The 6,286-nt window shown below is 43.6% G+C and overlaps 1 pseudogene; it reads right to left on the bottom strand.

Moving 5' to 3' along the window:
• Nucleotides 1-550: 550 nt before the first annotated feature.
• Nucleotides 551-6,286, bottom strand: part of LOC113569446 (NACHT, LRR and PYD domains-containing protein 3-like) — a 13,001-nt pseudogene continuing 7,265 nt past the window's right edge.

Raw genomic sequence — 6,286 nt, 5'->3', positions numbered from 1 at the left:
TCAGAAGGGAGAACAGCCGATTTAAAGGAAGCTTCCTGTGATCACAGTGGCTTGTGTGCTTCGCTAGGTCCTGACCAAAAACCTCCATAAAAGAACCCTAAACTGTTTAATTCTCCCACACCTAACCTCCACCTCACCTTCACAGCAAATCACCAACCACTAAATGCAGCCTTCTTTAGCCAGGAGCAGAGCTAAATGTCGCGGGTGACATAAATTCTCACGGTGAAGTCCGCCGCTCTCAGCGGAGCGAGAATCCGCTTTTCTGATTCACGCTCACAGATCCGGATTCATGGGGGTTGGAGGAGTGCTGACATTTGGAATTCCTCGATATTTGCTGACATGTGCTGACATTTGGAATTCCACCTTCCAGAATGATCCAAAAAACCTACATCATTTTTTCCTCAAGATTTCTCTCAGGAGATTTGTGTTTATAAACAGCTGAAATAGGCATGTTACCTCATGATTTAATGAATAACTGACCCATCCAAATCGTCACACCATACATAAGACCTGCATCACACATAACATGTGTGTATTAAACCCAAGGTGAGTCTGTGTTTATTAAAGCTTAAAACTTTATTATTCAGTGTTGAGGATTTTGTGGGGTAGTTAGGGGGAAGTTTAAAACTGTACATTTAATTTTTTAATAAACCTTTTCTTTACACTCATATGCAGGTTTAGCTTTAATGATCTCTGTAAACTTCATACTAATGAGCACTAGAGAACAGACAGGCACCCGAGCTTCAAATCAGGTCAGGTGTGCGTGACGTCCACGTCAGCCCTGTGTTGTAGTCATGTTCACATGGAGAATCACATGTACAGTCACATGTGTGTGTTTGGTCATCCTCTTCTCTCTGTGAGACTTAGAACACGTCAGCAGTGTGGTGTCCAGGTCAGGTGTGTGGTGTCCAGATACTGTAAGAACAGGACAAAAACATTCAGCCATCAGACTGTACACATAGGTAAAAGGAGTGTAAACACCTCTAACACACAGTAAACTAAATACACAGAACACAAACTGTATAAGAGTTGTAGAGTCATTCTCTCTCACACACAAACAAAACACTCTCTCTGTAACACTCTCTCACCAAGACACACACCCATTCACACCCATTCACACCCTCCATACAGACACACACCCATTCACACCCATTCACACCCTCCATACAGAGTGTGAGGATGAGAGTGGAGTATTAAAGCTGTTTTAGATGTTCAACATCTCCAGTGTACAGCATCACCATTATAGTGTCTAAACCACCATCATACACACATTAAAACTAACACAACCAAATTAAAACTAACACACTATTGAGAAAAATCATGAACAATCACAAGAAAAAATACAGAATTGACTAATTATATTCTCCATATAAACACCCATAAACACCAAGAGAACTATAAAATCACTACAGAAACAAAATATCTTTCTCTGTGTCAAACACACTAAACAAAATTCCACATGCTTGGGCAAAAGAAAATCACCAACACTACAATCCCACATATTAACATATGAAACACATCACCCACACTAAAGCTTAAAACTACAAACCCCACATATTCACATATGAAACACATCACCCACACTAAAGCTTAAAACTACAAACCCCACATATTCACATATGAAACACATCACCTACACTAAAGCTTAAAACTACAAACATGTGTGTGTGTGTGTGTGTGTGTGTGTGTGTGTGTGTGTGTGTGTGTGTGTGTGTGTGTGTGTGTGTGTGTGTGTGTGTGTGTGTATAAAGAGGCAGTAAGTCAGTAACTCACTCTAGTTTCTCCAGTTTACAGTGTGGATCCTCCAGTAGAGCAGAGAGCTGCTTCACTCCTGAGTCTCCTGGTTTATTGTAGTCCAGATTCAGCTCTCTCAGGTGTGATGAGGGGTTTGACCTCAGAGCTGAAGCCAGAGCAGCACAGCCTTCATCTGTTATACTGCACCAAGACAGACTGCAGAGAGAAGGAGAAAAACATCTCACACTTACAACACACAGATCTGCACAATATGTTGTTTGGGTGTTCATAAGAGAAGCAGTGATAGTGTGTGTGTGTGTGTGTGTGTGTGTGTGTGTGTGTGTGTGTGTGTGTGTGTGTGTGTGTGTGTGTGTGTGTGTGTGTGTGTGTGTGTGTGTGTGTAAAGAGAGAATGAATGAGTGAGAGTGTGTTCATGTGAATCTAATTTACACAGTGATAGTGTTTGGGTGTCAGAGAGAGAGAGGAAATACACTCTGTGGAAAAACTCCTCACACTTAGGGATCAACACATAGACAAGCACAGGCACACACACTTGCACATTCACAATATGTTTTGTGTATGTGTGTTTGAGAGATGCAGTAGTGTGTGTATAATGAAAGAATGAGTGAGTGTGTGAGACACAGTGTGAGAGTGTGTGTATGAGACTCTAATTAATACAGTGATGGTGTTTAAGTGAGAGGGAGAGAGAGAGAGGGGATATTGACTGTGTGTGTATTTGTGTGTGTGTGTGTGTGACTATGTGGAGGGGTATTGATTGTGTGTGTGAGTGAGAGAGTGGGGATGTGTGTGTGTGAGACTGTGTGGGTGTGGTGTGTGCATGAGAGGATATTTGTGCATTGATAGTGTGTGTCTGAGTAACAGGATATTGACTGTGTGTGTATGTGTGGATATTGACTGTGTGTGTGTGTTTGTATGTTTGCATATGGATATTGACAATGTGTGTGTGTGTGTGTGTGTGTGTGTGTGTGTGTGTGTGTGTGTGCGTGCGTGTGTGTGTGTGTTTGTATGTATGTATTTCTGTGTGTATGAGTGAGGGAGGATATTGACTCTGTGTGTGTGTGTGTGTGTGTGTGTGTGTGTGTGTGTATAAAGAGACAGTATGTCAATAACTCACTGTAGTTTCTCCAATTTACAGTGTGGATCCTCCAGTAGAGCAGAGAGCTGCCTCACTCCTGAGTCTCCTGGTTCATTGTAGTCCAGATTCAGCTCTCTCAGGTGTGATGAGGGGTTTGACCTCAGAGCTGAAGCCAGAGCAGCACATCCTTCATCTCTAATACTGCAGTCAGACAGACTGTAGAGAGAAGGAGAAAAACACACACTTACAGATCAGTAAACAGACAAGCACAGGCACACACACTTGCACGTGTACAATATGTTATGTGTGTGTGTTACTGTGTGTGGGGCTGTACTGACTGTGTGTGTGTGAGAGTGACAGGATACTGACTGTGTGTGAGGGAGAATATTGACTCTGTGTGTGTGTGTGTGTGTGTGTGTGTGTGTGTGTGTGTGTGTGGACATTGACTCTGTTTGTGTGAGTGGGCGGATATTAACTGTGTGTGAGTCAGAGAGTAGGGATGTGTATGTGTGAGACTGCATGTGGGGGGTGTATTGAGGGTGTGTGGATATTGAATGTGTGTGTGTGTGTGTGTGTGTGTGTGTGTGTGTGTGTGTGTATGTGAGAATATTGACTGTGTGTGTTTATGTGTGTGTGTAAAGAGACAGTAAGTCAGTAACTCACTCTAGTATCTCCAGTTTACAGTGTGGATCCTCCAGTAGAGCAGAGAGCTGCTTCACTCCTGAGTCTCCTGGTTTATTGTAGTTCAGGTTCAGCTCTCTCAGGTGTGATGAGGGGTTTGACCGCAGAGCTGAAGCCAGAGCAGCACAACCTTCATCTGTTATACTGCACCAAGACAGACTGCATAGAAAATGAGAAAAACTCCTCACACTTACAGATCAACACACAGACAAGTACAGTCACACAGAATTGCACGTGTACAATATGTTGTGTGTGTGTTTGAGAGATGCAGTAGTGTGTGTATAATGAGAGAATGAGCGAGTGTGTGAGAGTGTGAGAGTCTGTGTATGGGAATCTAATAAATACAGTGATAGTGTGTATGTGAGAGAGAGAAAGCGGGGATATTGACTATGTGTGTGTGTGTGTGTGTGAGTGAGAGAGTGGGGATGTGTGTGTGTGACTGTGGGTGTGTGCGTGAGAGGATATTTGTGTATTGACAGTGTGTGTGTGAGTGACAGGATACTGACTGTGTGTGTGAGGGAGGAAATTGAATGTGTGTGTGTGTGTGTGTGTGTGAGAGAATATTGACACTGTGTGTGTGTGTGTGTGAATGTGTGTGTGTTTGTGTGTTTTATATGTCTGTGTTTACGTGTGTGTGTGTGGATATTGACTGTGTGTGTGTGAGGATATTGAGTGTGTGTGTGTGTGTGAGGATAATGACTCTGTGTGTGTGTGTATGTGTGTGAGGATATTGACTCTGTGTGTGTGTCTGTGTGTGTGTATATGTCTGTGTGTATGTGTGTGTGTGTGTGTGTGAGGATATTGACTGTGTGTGTGTGTGTGAGGATATTGAATGTGTGTGTGTGTGTGTGTGTGAGAATATTGACTCTGTGTGTGTGTGTGTGTATGTGTGTGTGTGTCTGTGTGTGTGTATATGTCTGTGTGTACGTGTGTGTGTGTGTGTGTGTGTGTGTGTGAGGATATTGACTGTGTGTGTGTGAGGATATTGAATGTGTGCGCGTGTGTGTGTGTGTGTGTGTGTGTGTGTGCATGTGGGAGGATATTGACTGTGTGTGTGTGTGTGTGTGCATGTGTGAGGATATTGACTGTGTGTGTGTGTGTGTGAGGATATTGACTGTGTGTGTGTCTGTGTGTGTGTGTGAGGATATTGACTGTGTGTGTGTGTGAGGATATTGACTGTGTGTGTGTGTGAGGATATTTACTGTGTGTGTGTTTGTGTGGATATTGATGGGGGGTGTTGACTGTGTGTGTGGGGGTGTATTGACTCTGTATGAGTGAGAGAGTGGGGATGTGTGTGTGTGTGTGTGTGTGTGTGTGTGTGTGTGTGTGTGTGTGTGTGTGTGTGTGTGTGTGTGTGACTGTGTGTGTGGAGTGGGTATTGACTGTGTGTGTGGGTGTGGTGTGTGCATGAGAGGATATTTGCATATTGACAGTGTGTGTGTGTGTGTGTGTGTGTGTGTGTGTGTGTGTGTGTGTGTGTGTGTGTGTGAGAGTGTGTGTGTGTGCGTGTGTGTGTGTGTGTGTGTGTGTGTGTGTGTCTGTGTGAGCGTGTGTGTGTGTATAAAGAGACAGTAAGTCAGTAACTTACTCTAGTTTCTCCAGTGTACAGTGTGGATCCTCCAGTAGAGCAGAGAGCTGCTTCACTCCTGAGTCTCCTGGTTTATTGTGTTTCAGATTCAGCTCTCTCAGGTGTGATGAGGGGTTTGACCTCAGAGCTGAAGCCAGAGCAGCACAACCTTTATCTGTAATACTGCAGTTAACCAGCCTGCAGAGAGAAGGAGAAAAACTCCTCACACTTACAGATCAACACACAGATAAGCACAGGCACACACTTGCACGTTCACAATATGTTGTGTGTGTGTGTTTGAGAGATGCACTGTGATAGTGTGTGTATGGGAATTTAATAAATACATTGATAGTGAGATGAAGATTGAGGAGAGAGAGAGGGAATATTGACTGTGTGTGTGTGTGTGTGTGTGTGTGTGAGTGAAAGAGTGCGGATGTGTGTGTACTGACAGTGTGTGTGAGGATACTGACTGTGTGCGTGTGTGTGTGTGTGTGAGGATATTGACTCTGTGTGTGTGAGGGTGTGTGTGTGTGTGTGTGTGTGTGTTTGCATGTGTATAAAGAGACAGTAAGTCAGTAACTCACTCTAGTTTCTCCAGTTTACAATGTGGATCCTCCAGCAGAGCAGAGAGCTGCTTCACTCCTGAGTCTCCTGGTTCATTGAGGTCCAGATTCAGCTCTCTCAGGTATGATGAGGGGTTTGACCTCAGAGCTGAAGCCAGAGCAGCGCAGCCTTCACCTCTAATACTGCAGCGAGACAGACTGTAGAGAGAAGGAGAAAAACTCCACACTAACAGATCAACACACACAAGTAAATCATACAGTGAAAAGTTTGCTAACTAATCCATTAGCTTCTTCGTTTGAACAATTATAAGCTTATTCGACTCCAGATGCCGCATGAATAATCTTACTTTCTTTTATCAGTAACAGGTGAAAAGTGTCTGAAACACCGTCTGTATGCTAATACACCGTTAGATGATCAACACATAGTCCACCCCTCCCCAACTGAATCTCCATAGTCAGACATACAGTGAACTCCCCATAACTCCACACAAATATTAGTGACAGTAACACTACATGCACAAGGAGAGGGCGCTGTTGCTGCTCATTCAGGAATTTATTTACATCAGTGATTCTCAAACTGTGGCACCTCAGACCTTGAAAAATTGCTGTATGCAGGTACTGAGAAAACAAAACAACAGCAAATGA

Source organism: Electrophorus electricus, chromosome 21 (genome assembly GCF_041902795.1).
Source record: "Electrophorus electricus isolate QZ-2024a chromosome 21, ASM4190279v1, whole genome shotgun sequence".
Classification (NCBI taxonomy): domain Eukaryota; kingdom Metazoa; phylum Chordata; class Actinopteri; order Gymnotiformes; family Gymnotidae; genus Electrophorus; species Electrophorus electricus.
Note: the sequence above shows the minus strand (reverse complement) of the source record. Positions and strands in the feature narration are given on the sequence as shown.